Below are 18142 nucleotides of genomic sequence, written 5' to 3' on the forward strand. Positions count from 1 at the left end.
GGATTTGTGGATATTCGAAGGAGATTGATATAAACAAGGATAAGGATCGATTGCAAATAAGATAAAGGTTATTTACGCTCACCCGATATCACCTGATATATATCTTCTGCTCTCCGCTCAAAACCATTGGTTTTGTCGGAATTCAATTACTTTGAAAGATATATTTTTTTTGCGATGTATTTTTAATTAAATATGTTACAAAGTTTACCCATGCAAATTCATAAAAAAAAATTATTTGGGGGGTTTTTCAAGGACTCCAAACCTTTTACAAAATATGTGTGCAATGGTAGTTCACATTTCAAAAATATTTTCACTAGTAATACCACTAGAGGTCAAATTATTTCCGGAAACTTTTTCGAGCTCGTGAATATTTTGAAAAATTTCTAAAAATATTCATGAGCGAGAAAAAATGTCCGGATTTAATTTGACCTCGTGTGGTATTCGGTAAGAAAATTCCACACCAAATTGTGTTTGAAAATCAAATAATTAAAATGTATTTTTCGATTTTTGGTCGAATTGATTATTTAGTTACTATGACAACTAAGTGACACCCAAACCCATAGATAAAAGAAAATAATCTTCTATTAAGATAGATATGAAACTTAATAGTAAAATTTTGGGTCAAAGCGCCCCTCCGTGTTCTTAGTAGAGACTACGTTTAACCCAGCGCCTTCGCCTTTTCTGCTGTAAATATTTTTTATGTTTATATTTGATTTCAAAGGATTTAGTTTTAAAGCTACACTGATATATTAGTATATCAGAGTAATTTTAATAAAACATAAGAATATATATATTTTACAGTTTATTAAATATAAATTTTGACTACAAGGTAGAAAGTAAATCACAATATTTGATAAAACCTATAAGTATACCATTTTTACAGTTAATAAATAATAAAACTATTTCTGACTATGATATTTAAAATTTAGATAGACAGAATATTAAACAACATACCGGGTATTTGCAGACGCAGGCCCAAATTCAATAAAAACCAAAATTTTTCCTGCGAAAATCGGGCTTTTTTCACAGAAAAGATATTTTTTGATTTATCAACAATCATTGTCAAGTTGACAATATACAGGGTGTTTCCTAATTAGTCTAAAAAATTGTGGTGTGATTCCTCATCTGTTCTTAAAATAATTTTTATATAACCATTGGGTCTAAAGTACTTCCTTTCTGATCTACAGGGTGTTAAAAATTAAAAAAAAATCGATATTTTGCTTAACATAAATAGTACACTACTGCTTTTTTAAAGAAAATATATTTTTTTTCTTGACTGGCCATCCTTTTTCAACAAAATTGATCTTTTGAGTTTTCCTTGTTCATCAAACGGTTGCCGAAAAAAAAATAAATATACTTATTAAGAGCCCGCCTTAAGCCGTTTTCTAACGATTTTTTTATTTTCTAGATTAATTAGAGAACACCCTGTATATGCATATCACAGGCAACCAAATAAACTAGTAACCTCTAAAAATTATTTTTCCTACCACTAGCGACATACCGTGTTTTTAGTGAGTACTAAATTATTTTATCAAAATTTCACCATATAAGTTTCCAGGCAATGGGCATTGTGTTGCATACAGGGTGTTCTCTAATTAATCTAAAAAATAAAAAATCGTTAGAAAACGGCTTAAAGCGGGCTCTTAATAAGTATATATTTATTTTTTTCTCGGCAACCGTTTGATGAACAAGAAAAACTTAAAAGATCAGTTTTGTTGAAAAAGGATGGCCAGTCAAGAAAAAACATTTATTTTCTTTAAAAAGCAGTAGTGTACCATTTATTTTAAGCAAAATATCGATTTTTTTTAATTTTTTAACACCCTGTAGATCAGAAAAAGTACTTTAGACCTAATGGTTATATAAAAATTGTTTTAAGAACACATGAGGAATCACACCACAATTTTTTAGACTAATTAGAAAACACCCTGTATATTGTCAACTTGACAATGATTGTTGATAAATCAAAAAATACCTTTTCTGTGAAAAAAGCCCGATTTTCGCAGGAAAAATTTTGGTTTTTATTGAATTAGGGCCTGCGTCTGCAAATACCGGTATGTTTTTTAATATTCTATATATCTAAATTTTAAATATCCTAGTCAGAAATAGTTTTATTATTTATTAACTGTAAAAATGGTATACTTATAAGTTTTATCAAATATTGTGATTTACTTTCTACCTTGTAGTCAAAATTTATATTTAATAAACTGTAAAATATATATATTCTTATGTTTTATTAAAGTTACTCTGATATACTAATATATCAGTGTAACTTTAAAACTAAATCCTTTGAAATCAAATATAAAAATAAAAAATATTTACAGCAGAAAAGGCGAAGGCGCTGGGTTAAACGTAGTCTCTACTAAGAACACTGAGGGGCGCTTTGACCCAAAATTTTACTATTAAGTTTCATATCTATCTTAATAGAAGATTATTTTCTTTTATCTATGGCCCAAACCTAAAAACTATTTCCGTTTTGAAGCTGTCAAGCGGCACGGCTTAAAAAAAATGTTTCGCTTCGGTCATGAAAGCAAAGAAAATATTCGCCAGGAGATTAAGCAGTTGATACCCGCGAATACTAGGAAATCGAAGTCAAGCGTATGGAAGCAGTTTACAAACTTTCATCTCAGCTTTGTAATTGAAAGGTATCAAAATTATCATGTAAACAAATAAAAACCAGACTCTCAGAACGATATTCTGTCATTATAAACGTCAAAAAACACGTTTTGATTGGTTAAAAATTACAGGTGTGGAATTTTCATAGATATACAGAGTCTCAAATTGAATTTAGCAAAAACTAAAGTAATGTACAACGAACTAGTGGAAAGAAAAGACATTATAATAAATAATACAATACTGGAAATAGTAGAAGAATATACAGGGTGCTAGAAATTCGAGGTACGAGCATTGGTATCTCGGTAACCGTACCCAAGTAGCATCTATCTGACTTCGAACTAAATCTGACCTGAAGCGACGTCAGATTTTGTGCAAATTTAGGTCGGGTGCTGGTGATACGAGCGGTGACGTCGCTTTCCTATGAAAAGCGACGTCGTTGGATCCGAGTCGGTAAATCCAACGATCTGTCCACGTACAAAATAACAACGTACCATTTTTATTAATTTCCCAACGTCGTTCCCACGTTGGCTTGCACGACGTACATATACTTGAACTAGCCCGACGTCTACCCGTTGTCCCAATAGGATACGTCTCACTGATAATCCCTAAACTAATGTCCAATTATATTTTGTTGTATTTTATGTTCATATTTATAACCTAATTTACGTATCTCTATTTACGTCCGTAAATACAACCCATTAAGTAGCATTTGCGACCTAATAAACATCATGAACATAACCTAATAACAAGTTTTTGTAAACAAACTTAATTTTTTTATTATGCCTAAAAAAAACATTAAAAAGGCATTTAGACATTCATCTACATTTTACAGAAAGAGGTCGAGGCTTTTGCAAAATAATAATAGTAGTAGTGATGTCTTGCCTCCACCCATAAATGCTTTTTATCCGGAAGAGATGCTGCATTACACTGGTGCATCTTAATTTCATTTTTTAGCTTAAGAAACCAGCAGACCCCTCCCACATGTGAGGTTAGGCTTAAAAAAGTGGCTGCCCATTTTTTTTAAGGAGAAAACAAAAACTAAAATATAGTTGCACAAATTCACAAATCACTGATACGCAAAATGAGGTTACGTGGCGTACGTTGGAATTATATACGTCTTAATAAGGATTGCCGGTCGTCCGGTTTAATGACTTCGGTCGTGTGAGACGACTAATGTTGGAGACCCGGTCGGAATTGGTATATTGGTAGTTCATATTAAGTCGGACACAGAAATCCGCCATTCTTAACAAGTATCCGATTGTCAGCCATTTTAAAATCGTTCTTTGTTTTTAAAATTTATATTCACATTTCGATTTCTAGTAGAATAATATTGATGAGGTTGAGTTTGGTTGGAACCACAGTACAGTTTTATGATTAAACCAGCTAGAAAATTAAAAAAAATATTTTGCGAGTTACTTTTTTATAGATATTTTTATTTCATAAATCTACCTAATTTTGAAGGCGCTCGTTGTTTTCCGGAGTATTTTAATCAGATATATAAAAAAAGTGACTTCCGTTGACAAAACTGATATCTGGATTGATGATTCAGAATTATTATAATATGAAATTATAGGCACTTATAGTTATATTCGAGGATTGATTATGAATCCATTTGTAATTAGGTAGTTTGGTTAGGTTTTTATGTATTCTTGGTAGTGAATATGAAACCAAACGTAACGTAAGTGCTTAGCGACGAATTTTAAGTAACTAAAATCCAACGTAACATGACGTTGGTAATTGGTAGGATTACATTCCCTATTGGTCAGATACCAACGTCGAGGCGACCCGAATCTGTATTCCCCATTTAGGTGCAAATAAGGGTCGTCAGGCGGTCGAACCGACGTTGGTATCCGACGTCGGGTTTATTGAACGCGACGTATACCCGACGTTAGATAACGTCCAATTGCTACTTGGGTAATAGATACGAACATGAAATTGGGGCTAAGTTGCGAGTTTTTTTGGAAAAAACGGATTTTTTTGAAAATCAAGTTTATTTTTTCCTGGCGTTACTTTTCAGAAAATCAAAAAACTAATTGCACATACTCATAGCCACTTTATTAGAGCTGACAGTATTTTTAGATATTCAAATTAGCTGATAATTTATGAGATACAGAGGCCAACTTAATTTTTTTAAATACGGACCTGCATTTTTATTTCAGGTTTTGAAAGAACTCGGTCTTCTGAGTACAATTATATGCCACACTTAAATATTCAATATAATAGAACATAAATAATCAAATCATTTCCCTGGAAGATGGATTGGGAATGGTCAAAGACAACTAGAGCAGTATAATAGCCAGCGAGTTTCCTGGACCTAGCTATTGTCAAGGGGCGGGGGACATTACTTGACGTCATTTGTAAAAGATAAATCAATATATCTCAACATTTACAATAAAGAGTACAAAAAGCATTCGAAAGTATAAGAAGAAAGTTCAAAGAGCTATAAGTAAAATTGAACGAAAAATAAATTTGTGCAATAGGGAAGGTGGTAACCCTTTCGAACATGTGGAGCATTAGAAACTAGTTTGTAGAAGTTGATTTACTTATAATAGCTACGATTAATATTATGTATATTATTAGATCGCACACTGAGATTTCAAATTCACAATAAAAAAGTTAAAAATAATATCTTTAAATTGCTGACCCGGATATTATTTATTTGAATCTTCCAATTGGCTGGATTTTCCTTATTCAATGTTAATTAGCGCTGATCAATATTGTTGCGATGAATATAATCAGATTAAATAATTTAAAAAACCAGAGTCAGACTTGAAATTATTTTAAATAATAATTGAATAGTTTTGTTGTTGTTCAAATTTCGAATTTTCTTTTAAATTGCCAGTAATTTAGGCATACATGTGACGTAGTGGTGGATTACTTTGATTGAATCGATTACTTTTCAATGACCTGACGTAATTGTGGATTAAAAAAAATCGATTTTTTATTTGTAAAAATCTCTTTTAGGGATTAAATCAGACACTACATTAAAACGTGCAACAAATCTGTTAATATATAATTAATTAATTAACAGTGTATGTTAGGATTATGACATAATTTAACAATGTTTAAACCTGGCTTAAATATCAATCTAAAGACGATGTTTCCTCGAATACCGTTTTATTAATTATTTAAAAATCACGCACATGTAACATAAATCTTCATAAATAACAGAATATATCATATCATCCTCATGGTGTAGCCTCCCTCATATACAGGGTGTCATTGAAATGGTGTAAAAAATATCGGGGGGTGATAGTACTCCTAAAAATAGTAAAAAAAGTTCCTATAAGTAATAAGTGAATTTAAAAAACGCTTGTTTTGAAATTGTAGGTTTAAAAAACGAGATAATACTTCGAAAAAAAATTCTCTGCCATAAATTTTGACCCTAAATCAAATGGTGATACTGAAACATTATTTAGAAAAGCGGAAAGGATAGTTTTTGCAAGGGCAGGGGGTTATTTCGTGAATAACTTTTTTGAGGTTATTTTTTTTGCAACGTGGGTTCGTTTTTTGAAAACTACATACTTTTCCCTACAAAAAAGGTACTCTTGTTGCACATCGCCCAGAGCGATGGTTTTCGAGAAAATTGAAGGCAAAGAGATTGCTCTGATGGGTTGCTAACTGGTTAATCAACCTAAACTTATGAAAGTAAAAACTTAAATAATTAATTGGAATATCAAAATTTCATGATTTTTAAAACATCTTATTGCTTTAAAAACGATATAAACTTTTTTGGTTTTAAACAAATTTGGTTTGTTCAGTGCCGATTAATACTGAAAAGCAACTACCCAAGTAGCATCTATCTGACTTCGAACTAAATCTGACCTGAAGCGACGTCAGACTTTGTGCAAATTTAGGTCGGGTGCTGGTGATACGACCTGTGACGTCGCTTTCCTATTAAAAGCGACGTCGTTGGATCCGAGTCGGTAAATCCAACGATCTGTCGACGTACAAAATAACAACGTACCATTTTTATTAATTTCCCAACGTCGTTCCCACGTTGGCTTGCACGACGTACATATAACTAGTCCGACGTCTCCCCGTTGTCCGAATAGGATACGTCTCACTGATAATCCCTAAAGTAACGTCCAATTATATTTTGTTGTATTTTATGTTCATATTTATAACCTAATTTACGTATCTCTATTTACGTCCGTAAATACAACCCATTAAGTAGTATTTGCGACCTAATGAACATCAGGAATATAACCTAATAAAAAGTTTTTACAAAAGTAAACATACTTAATTTACGCCTAAAAAAACACTAAAAAGGCATTTAGACATTCATCTACATTTTACAGAAAGAGCTCGAGGCTTTTACAAAATAATAATAGTAGTAGTGATGTCTTGCCTCCGCCCATAAATGCTTTTTATCCGGAAGAGATGCTGCATTACACTGGTGCATCTTAATTTCATTTTTTAGCTTAGGAAATCAGCAGACCCCATCCTCCTCCCACATGTGAGGTTCGGCTTAAAAAAGTGGCTGCCCATTTTTTTTAAGGAGAAAACAAAAAACTAATATATAGTTGCACAAATCCACAAATCACTGATACGCAAAGTGAGGTTACGTGGCGTACGTTGGAATTATATACGTCATAATACGATTACCGGTCGTCCGGTTTCAGTCGTGTGAGACGACTAATGTTGGAGACCCGGTCGGAATTGGTATATTGGTACTTCATATTAAGTCGGACACAGAAATCCGCCATTCTTAACAAGTATCCGATTCACAGATCCGATTGTCAGCCATTTTAAAATCGTTTTTTGTTTTTAAAATTTATATTCACATTTCGATTTCTAGTAGAATAATATTGATAAGGTTGTGTTTGGGGTGAACCACAGTACAGTTTTATGATTAAACGAGCTAGAAAATTGAAAAAAAAATTTGCGAGTTACTTTTTTATAGATATTTTTATTTCATAAATCTACTACTACTAATTTTGAAGGCGCTCGTTGTTTTCCGGAGTATTTTAATCAGATATATAAAAAAGTGACTTCCGTTGACAAAACTGATGTCTGGATTAATGATTCAGAATTATTATAATATGAAATTAGATAGGCACTTATAGTTATATTCGAGGAGTGATTATGAATCCATTTGTAATTAGGTTGTTTGGTTAGGTTTTTATGTATTCTTGGTAGCGAATATGAAACAAGTATGAAACCAAACCTAAGGTAGGTAAGTGCTTAGCGACGAATTTTAAGTAACTAAAATCCAACGTAATATGACATTGGTAATTGGTAGAATTACATTCCCTATTAGGTCAGATACCGACGTCGAGGCGACCCGAATCTGTATTCCCCATTTAGGTGCAAATCAGGGTCGTCAGGTGGTCGAACCGACGTTGGTACCCAACGTCGGGTTTATTGAACGCGACGTATACCCGACGTTAGATAACGTCCAAATGCTACTGGGCATGGCAACGCATTATTGATTGTTCCAAATTCCTGACAACACCCAGGATAATCACCAGGGTATCTACGCAGATCGTGGAGAAGAAGATCAGATGTCTACATTGAAATGAATGGTGGTCACTTTGAACATTTGCTATGAATGAATTAAGGAATGCATTATTTGAATAAGGAATTTTGGTAATTGGATTATTTCGTTTTTTAAAGCAATAAGATGTTTTAAAAATCATGAAATTTTGATTTTTCAATTAATTATTTGATAACTGCTTGGTTACTTATGAACCGCCATAACTTTCATAAGTTTATGTTGATTAACCAGTTAGCAACCCATCAGAGCAAACTCTTTGTCTTCAATTTTCTCGAAAACCATCGCTCTGGGCGATGTGCAACAAGAGTATCTTTTTTTGTAGGAAAAAGTATGTAGTTTTCAAAAAATGAACCCACGTTGCAAAAAAAATAACCTAAAAAAGTTATTCACGAAAAAAGCCCCTATCCTTGCAAAAACTACCCTTTCCACTTTTCCAAATAATTTTTCAGTATCACCATTTGATTTAGGGTCAAAATTTATGGCAGAGAATTTTTTTTCGAAATTTTATCTCGTTTTTTAAGCCTACAATTTTAAAACAAGCGTTTTTTAAATTCACCCTTTCAGTGCCCCTAACTCCCTTAATATGCATTTTCCGCCCTATACTTATAGGAACTTTTTTTACTATTTTTAGGAGTACTATCACCCCCTGAGACACACCCCCTTTTTTACACCTTCAATGACACCCTGTATAAGATTTTTAAACTTAATAACTATTTTATAACGCTATAATATTTTTGTTTGCTTACTGATAAAACTAAATACTAAATTTTATTAAAAAAAAACAATGGTAGTTTTTTAAATATGTAATCTTCATCATGTGCTATTATTGTAAATGTTACCAAACCAAATATAACCAAAGAATTAAATTGTCAAGATTGTCTAGTTTATTTTTAGCATTAGTATTTTTAGAAATCAAAGTAAAACTTACATTGCTATTCGTTCTTTAAGATAATAAGTTCTTTATACAGGGTATTTCGCTACTGAAAAATATCTAATATCCTTGTATATGAATTTTTAAAGTAGCTCAACCTAAGACGTTTATGGATGTAAAGCACCAGATGGCGGGGCGTATTTCATGGTCTTTTACTACAGAAAAATATTTTTTGTTACTCTGAATTTTGAAGCGACCAATAAAAACTGAGAAAATAAAAATCGATAATTTTCGGACTGTGCCAATTGGTTACTAATCGACCAGATACTTTTTCTTCTATTAGATATGCTATAAAAGCTGGTAATTATACAATTCGACCATTGTAAATACCCGACAAATTCCGCAAGGCCACGAGGCCGATGCTTTTCACTGATAAGAAAAAAAATGTTTGTTAAGATAATTTTCGAGCTATTTTTTCTTTCTGAATGCACATTTTTAAAGTATTTTATATTCTTTGTCCGCTTGATCTATTATACTGGTCGCACGTATTGAAGTTCTGTTTCTTCTAGTTTTAAAAAATGTTCTGATTTCCTTTTAGTGGTTGTAGTGTTAAATTAGATTAATTTTATTAAGTTTAATTATAATGTTTAGTGTAGAATACCACAAATAGTTTAGTAGTGTTTTAATAGTTTATTATTTTGTCGTTAAGTAGTAGGTGAAAGGATAATTTGGTTATTTTTTCTTTTTGTTTGATTAATTAGTAAGTTTGATACTTTTTTCAGTGTAGAATACAAGAAGTAGTTGTGTAGTGTTTTTATAAGAGATTATATTAGTTTATTTTGTAGATGAGTAGTAGGTGAAGGTATTTGGGTATTTTTTCTTTTTGTTTTTCTTCTAATTTTAGTAATTCTATTAAGTATTGTGATAGATACACTATATCTTCCTTCAACTTCGTTGAAAAGTGCATTATCATATAATTTTGGTTTTCTGGTAGTAGAATATACGAAAAAAAAATCTGATCAAATTTATTTCAAATTAAATTAATCGAGTCTTATTAATCAAATTAATCTAGTCAAATAATAAGTAAGTGTTAATTTGAAGTTAACATCAATCAAAATTAATAATAACCATCTATCAAAGAATGAAATCGAAATTATATTACCATAGTCTTTTGATTTTTAGGACTTATTTTCAGTAAAAATTCAAACATATTTTCATGTTTTTTTTTGTAATTTTCTCTAAAACGGTATGGACATTTGGAAAAATATAAACGGGATAACCATTTTAGAACAAGAAAAATTTCTTTATGAAGAATGCATTTTTCTCAAAATGTTAATAATAAAAAAATGTTTCTCCTCTTGTAAAAACAATCCAGGAACATACTGTAGAAATAAAAAAAAATAAGATTGGACTGTTTTAGTTTATTTTTAGCATTAATTTAATGTTTTTAGAAATTTAATTCAAATTTACACAGATTTTCGTTCTTTGAAATCTTAAATCATTTTACAACGTTTAAAATCCTTTTTTATATTTTCGTATACAGTAAAATTTATTATATATTTATACAAATATAATAAAATCTATTTAGTTTACGTTTAATTTACATTAAATTGCATCGATTTGTAGAATTGCTTAGCATTAATGGATTAAGTGGAATCCGTTGAATAATACCTTCCTGATAAAATATATGAGGATACGAAAATACAATTAATTTTAATGGTAATGCCCGTATTTAAATGAGATAAACAATTTATGGCCTTTGTTTTCGTCTTTGATAAATAACAAACAAGCTTAATTAGAAAAAATACGACGCTTTAAAATTTATTAATTATACAGGGTGAGTTTCCTACGATGGGTATCTTGGAAACTACTGGAGATAGAGAGTCGGTTAAACGGGGAAAGAATTGCAGTTTTGTGGGGTCATAAATATGCGCCTTTGAGATTTTTGAAAAAGTTCATGGCTTACTAGATATTTCGAAAAAAAAACAAATTTCGGCTATTTCAAAAATCGTCTCTAATTCTATTATAATCTATTTAAGACAAAAAGTTTTCAGATAAAAGTTGTAGATAATCACGTCCTTAATGGAATTGTGTCCTCCGTTTTTCTTCTAAAGCCTGTCATTTTTGGCATATGACACAAACATATATATATATATATATATATATATATATATATATATATATATATATATATATATATATATATATATATATATATATATATATATATATATATATATATATATATATATATATATATAAACGGGATTTGGGTTTAAGTATTTAATACTCATTTCCAACTACAGCCTATTGTGCTGCCTTCCTGTTACCCTACGCCACACATCTCGATTTAATACTCATTTCCAACTACAGCCTATTGCTGCCTTCCCGTTACCCTACGCCACACATCTCGATTTAGAGCGTCATCAGCTTCTAGGTTACAAGCTTCCATTGCTTCCGTAACCGTTCCGTTCCAGGATTTTCTAGGTCTACCTCTCTTTCTTCTGCCCTGGGGAGCCCATTGAAAAACTCTTTTTGGCCACCTGTTCTCCGGCATACGCAGAACGTGTCCAAACCATTTTAAGCTGGATTTTTCGATTCGATCCAGTACTGTCTCCTCCGATGCATTCATGATACGCCTGACCTCGATGTTTGTCTTTTTTTCCATTGGCTTGATATACCTGCGCTTCTTCTAAGGTAGTCCATTTCAACAACTTCGATTTTGCGTTTCGCGTCTGCACTCAGAGTCCATAGCTCTGAACCATAGCAAAGAACTGACTCCACCAATGTTCTTCCAAGTCTCTTTTTAGTTGTTGCAGATAAGTTTCGGTCCCACCAGAGGCTGTTAAGACATCCAATAACTTGTTTACTTTCTTCTGAATTCGGGTTTGTATTTCTTCTTTGCCCAAACCCTCGTTATTGATAGTAGCACCCAGGTATTTAAATTTGTCTACTTGTTGAATCTGGACGTTATCATTAATGAAGACTTCAAAACAAGCGTTGGAATTGACAGCTAAGTATTCGGTCTTCTTTAGACTAACCTGAAGTCCCCATTTGTTGTATTCTTGATAAAGCCTCTTAGTCATGAACTCTAGATCGTATGAGTCCAGCGCAATCACGACGTGATCGTCTGCAAAGTTCATGGTAAATAGTGTGTTGTCCCCAATGGGTATTCCCATACCTTGACATTTCGTCTTCCATTCCCTAAGGGCTACTTCGACGTAAGCGTTGAAGATCAGAGGAGATAAGCTGCATCCTTGTCGCAACCCTTTTGTGGTGTTAATTGGATTAGATAGCCTGTGTCCTATCTTAACGTACGATTCATTTTCTTTATATAGCTCTATTATTATCTCAAGCAAAGGTCTATCTACTTCTAAGATATTCAAGACTTCCCATATCTTGCTGCGGGGAATAGAGTCGTACGCTTTCTCCAAATCAATAAATGCTAGATGGACTTCTTGATCTACTGCTGACTTCTGATCTACTTTGGACTACTACTTGGACTTGATGGACTTCTTGATCTACTTTTTTCCATCACCTGCTGCAGGAGAAAAAGGTTATCTGTGCAAGATTTCCCCGGTGTGAATCCGCTTTGGTCTTCCGAGATTTTGTCACCAATACTGTCCCTAAGCCTACCCTGTAGCACCTTTCCAAAAAGTCTGCTGACCGAACTGTTAATGTTTAGGCCTCTATAACAAGCGGGGTCGTTACGATTTCCCTTTTTAAAGATGGACACTATGTGAGCCACTCGCCATTCTCGGGGTAGTTTACTTTGCAGGCAGCACTGGTTAAGTAGAGTCGTACGCTTTCTCCAAATCAATAAATGCTAGATGGACTCTTGATCTACTGCTACCTTTTTCCATCACTGCTGCAGGATGTTATCTGTGCAAGATTTCCCGGTGAATCCGCTTTGGTCTTCCGAGATTTTGTCACCAATACCGTCTCTGAGCCTAACACCCTGTAGTACCTTTCCAAAAAAGTCTGCTGACCCCGAACTGTTAATGCTTAGGCCTCTATAACAAGTGGGTCGTTACGATTTCCTTTTTAAAGATGTGGACACTATTTATGAGCCACTCGCCATTCTCGGTGTAGTTTACTTTGCAGGCAGCACTGGTTAAATAGCTCTGCCAGACGCCAGCGCAGTCTTTGGGTTCCACACTTTAACAATTCGGCTACAATATTACCAGGACCTGGTGACCGACACAAACATATGTTTTATTAAATGGAGACCATAGTTGGCCATGACTTCAAAAAAGCACCATTTTTTAAGCTTTTCAGCGATATAAGCTATAACGCACCCACAATTTTTTTTTGGAAATTTTCAGTTTACTTGACTATATAATAAAACTTATCATATTTTATCTTCTATATTGACGGTTAAATCATTCAAGAATTTTACAACTGCGCTCTCAAGGAATATTCCTCTCATTACGTCTGAAATTAATTACAAAACCACCGAGAATACCGCGTAATTAAAACATCAAATAATAAAATAATTTTTTATTTAAATAAGTACCCGTTCATCAAAGTGGTACTCGCGTTCGTGCAAACACAATAAAAATATTTTTCGCGTAAAATGGGAAAGAAAAACGACACGAACAAACATTACCTAACGCAGATCTCTGTACACATAGTTTACATTTTGATTTACGATAGCGTAAGGTACCCTTAACCTTGACTGATGCCAGAAACAATTTAGTACTCTTATCTATTTTATTTTAAATATAACATGTTTGCTATATCTATAAGTCTTGAGATTGAAAAAGAAACGGAGTCGCAGTAGCCATTAAAACCTCAATCGATAAAACTATCTGTGTGGATGACCCCTATACAAGGTTGTTCACCACATACGACACGGAGTATTGTAGCTAAACGATTAGATTTTTACAAATTGTAAGTTTTGGGTTCGTTGAAGGACTATTAGAGCTACAATTTAAAAATTTTTTACAAGATACAGAGTGTCCCAAATAAGTAAAAAATATTATAGTTGTATTTTTTTAAATCGAACTCCCTGTATATTATTTTATTTTTAGATTCTACCCTTAAAATAAAGGTAAATTTGATTAAGGTTCATCGTACTTAAACCTTACCGTTTTTGAAATATTTTCAATTTTATGAAATTCCAGTAAAAATTTTAAGGCTTCATTTCTCTAAGGGTATCAAAGTTTTTAATACTAAATATTTACTGAAGATTATTTATTGATCAGATATTGTGTTGCAATAATAAAAATTTTACTACCTTATACAGAGTGTCCAAAAATTTATATTAAGTAATTACTAGCTTTAAACTGCAATAACGTGTTTAAGTTAAATGGAACACCCTGTATATTTTACGTGAATCATATGCACAATTTAATTGTCTATCAAATTTTATTATACCATTTTTTACCTATCTCTGCAACTTTTCGTAGAAAATGCATTTTCTTATAATTTAGACCTCATTTATCACTATACCCATGGAATATTTACATTTCAGATTTTTTTAAGCAACATATATGCAGAAAATGTACAAGTGGTAAATATTGCAAGCCTATTGATATACCAAAAAAACTGTTTAAATCTTTATAAAAGAGTATACGAATTAAATATACCACCATTATTTCCGACCAAAAATTAGTTAATTACATACTTTTAAATTGTTTTAATTAATAAAGTATTCTAAATAAATGTGGATTTGGCTCGGAAATCAATATAATAATAAATTATGAAAATAAACGTCTCTGTTTTTATAAATAAGCATTCGTCAAAAAATTAAATAAAATTTATAAGGCGTTACTTTTTACCACACTGTCTAATACTCACACAAAATTCAGTTTTTTAGTATTTGGAGCAATTATTATTAATCAACGTAAACAATCAATTAATGTAGTTTGAATACTGGGATCATATTAATTGGTCCCCTTTAACAAAAAATATTTAAACAGTTTTTTTAATTTTTTTACGATATAAGCAAACTATATCGACAATATTAGTATATGTACTCTTTGAAAATTTGTTACATCTTTAAAAATAATCTGAAATTTCAATATTCCATGGGTATATTGATAAATAAGGTCTAAATTATAAGAAAATGCATTTTCTACGAAAACTTGAAGAGATAGGTAAAAAATGGTATAATAAAATTTGATAGACAATTACATTGTGCATCTGATTCACGTAAAATATATAGGGTGTTCTATTTAAATTAAACACGTTATTGCCGTTTAAAGCTAGTAATTATTTAATATACATTTTTGGACACTCTGTATAAGGTAGTAAATTTTTTATTATTGCAACATAATCTCTGGTCAATAAATAATCTTCAGTAAATATTTAGTATTAAAAACTTTGATACCCTTAGAGAAATGAAGCCTTAAAATTTTTACTGGAATTTCATAAAATTGAAAATATTTCAAAAACGGTAAGGTTTAAGTACGATGAACCTTAATCAAATTTACCTTTATTTTAAGGGTAGAATCTAAAAATAAAATAATATACAGGGTGTTCGATTTAAAAAAATACAACTTTGATATTTTTTATTTATTTGGGACACTCTGTATCTTGTAAAAATATTTTTAAATTGTAGCTCTAATAGTCCTTCAAGGAACCCAAAACTTACAATTTGTAAAAATCTAATCGTTTAGCTACAATACTCCGTGTCGTATGTGGTGAACAACCCTCTATATTGACGTTACTTCATAAATTATTTGGAAAAAATCGAAATAAAAATGAAACTTCTACACCCTGTATCTCCGAAACTGAGCATTTTTAGGCGCGTACACATCTGGCGAACGCATGTGGCCGAAGCCATTCGACCGAACGCCTTCGGTAAATGTGTACGGCCCAACAAACGGCAGCGAACGCATGTGTTTGCATTCGCGAGAGTTCGCTCGCTGGGCGGTACATCAAAAGAAAATTGAAGAACGAATTCGTTTGGCTGTGTTTAGTGTTTACGCTTCCAGTTAGTGTCGAACGGCGTCGTCGCGATTTAATATCCGCCTTAATCCGCCTCACTAATAATAATATACCATGCACTTGCAATAATTATATCCTCATCGAGCGCCCGGGACGCCATATTTACCACTGCAACAAAAGTTCGCGCGCCAGAAATACCCGCGAAACTGAACGAATGACAGCAAACGAATTCGTTCACCGTAATGTGGACGGCAGAGCAAATTTTCCATCGAACGCCGAAAACATCGAATGGATTCGGTGGAATGAATTCGCCAGATGTGTACGCGCCTTTAGGACATACATTTACACGAAGTTTTTTACTTATTTTTACCCAAGAACAGTTAACCTAATAGGACTGCTCATTCAGCCAAAAGTGTCCGCCAGGTGCATGCGAAAACTACTCGCTTTGTGACGTCATTGTAGCCCTTGTCATGGTTATTAGTCCTTATCCGGCAACCAATAATACACACACGTGCATTATTGGTTACCGAATGCAAAACGTTCATTATTTAGTTTATTTATTTAAACACCTTATATGTATGCAGTATAGAAAATTAACTGTATAAATCGTACCGTATGATCGAGAAAAAACGGCGTCAACGATGGCTATGAAATGAAGATCGCTGTCATTTTATATGTAAATTTATATGGGAAATGTCATTGATCGTCATTTCCCAGCCAACTGGACGCCGTTTTTTTCGATCATACGGTATTAAATACTCGGATAATGCATTTTTAAGAACAGCAGTTCCCAGCATCACCGTTTGCAAGCATTCTTTTTAGAGTACTTCCATATTTTGCTTTGAAATAATTAATAAACAAAATCGTGGGTACTTAGTATGCACTTTGTCACAATCCACAACACAAAATGAACGTATTTATACACTCTATAGCTCTAAAAACTTTAAAGACACCTTTTTCACATTTAAAATTGACAAAATAATTAACTCAAAACTTCTCAGCTGTTATTTTTATAAGTTTACCATAGGCAACTAATAATACACACTATCATGACAAGGCCACGAAGACTTTGACAAGGGCTACAATGACGTCACAACTGTCAGCTGAAGCGCGGGAAGAGACGAACGTACGTCTTATGAGGATGAGCAATCCTATTAGTTTACCGTTCTTGATTTTTACCTGTAGAATATGCTATCGAAGTTTCCGGAATACCGTTCGGACCACCCTGTATATCCCCTAATTTTAGATGACCACTATATAATATGTACGTTGTAATATATACGTTGTTCCAATAATATATTTAAATGGGTGAAAGGATCCGGCTATGGCGAAACACCGGTTCCCGATAAATCACCGAAGTAAAGCGACGCTGGGCGAAGCGAGTGGATGGACGGGTGATCGTCTGGGAACCTTGTAGTTCTGTTGTTCCATGGCAAAAGTGCAACATCTATTGACACGCATTGCTCATTGACGCTGGTTCGAGACCGGATGAAATCGGATATCTCATGAGTAAGAGTCGCCAAGTCGGTAGGTCATTGATAATTATATGGCCGAGGATCTAGGTTCGGATTCCACCTAAACCCGTCCAGATTAACCTTAGCAGCAAAAATGAGAGGTAGGCGGATTAATGCAGAGTATTTTATTGACAGGAAATAGGAATTAAGATAAAAGTTATTATTTTATATAATTCCTCCAAAAATAATACATAATTTAATAAATAAATAATAATATCTTTGTGTTTTAGTTAAATAAAATCTGGCGAGGAATTTTAATATTATGTGTATTCTGGCTTAAGAATGATATCTTGTCTTGTTAACGTTAATACAAATATTTTCGCTAGACTTAATGATGATTAACAGAAAACCATGACACGCATTTGAAAGTCACAATGATTTCAAGTCACAAGCGCATATTTTTTCGTTTATACCATTCATTTAAACAAATATTATTACGATTACTTTAACATTCCGATTGCAGTATTTCGAAAATTCGTTATTACATGATTTTTTCAGGAAAATCTGTGTAATAGAATTGACTTCATATACATATTTCCATTTTTTTCAGAAGTTAGTTCCTATTCTTATGGTGCGTCCAGACCTGAGGAGTCGAGTGCGAGACTAGCGCGAGACATTCCAAATTTGCGGTGTTTTTCAAAGGGTGCACGGGTCTCGTAATGGTGCGTCCAGACCTGAGGAGTCGAGTGCGAGACGAGCGCGAGACATTCCAAATTTGCGTTTTGGTGTTTTTCAAAAGATGGAGGGGTC

At 32.7% G+C, this 18142-nt stretch overlaps 1 protein-coding gene across 5 annotated transcripts in view; it reads right to left on the reverse strand.

Moving 5' to 3' along the window:
* The window catches only part of LOC115886681 (UNC93-like protein), a 231945-nt gene that overhangs the window by 42457 nt on the left and 171346 nt on the right, over positions 1-18142 (reverse strand). The window lies entirely within an intron of this gene.

Source organism: Sitophilus oryzae, unplaced genomic scaffold (genome assembly GCF_002938485.1).
Source record: "Sitophilus oryzae breed Bouriz unplaced genomic scaffold, Soryzae_2.0 scaffold_494_pilon_pilon, whole genome shotgun sequence".
NCBI classification, from domain to species: domain Eukaryota; kingdom Metazoa; phylum Arthropoda; class Insecta; order Coleoptera; family Curculionidae; genus Sitophilus; species Sitophilus oryzae.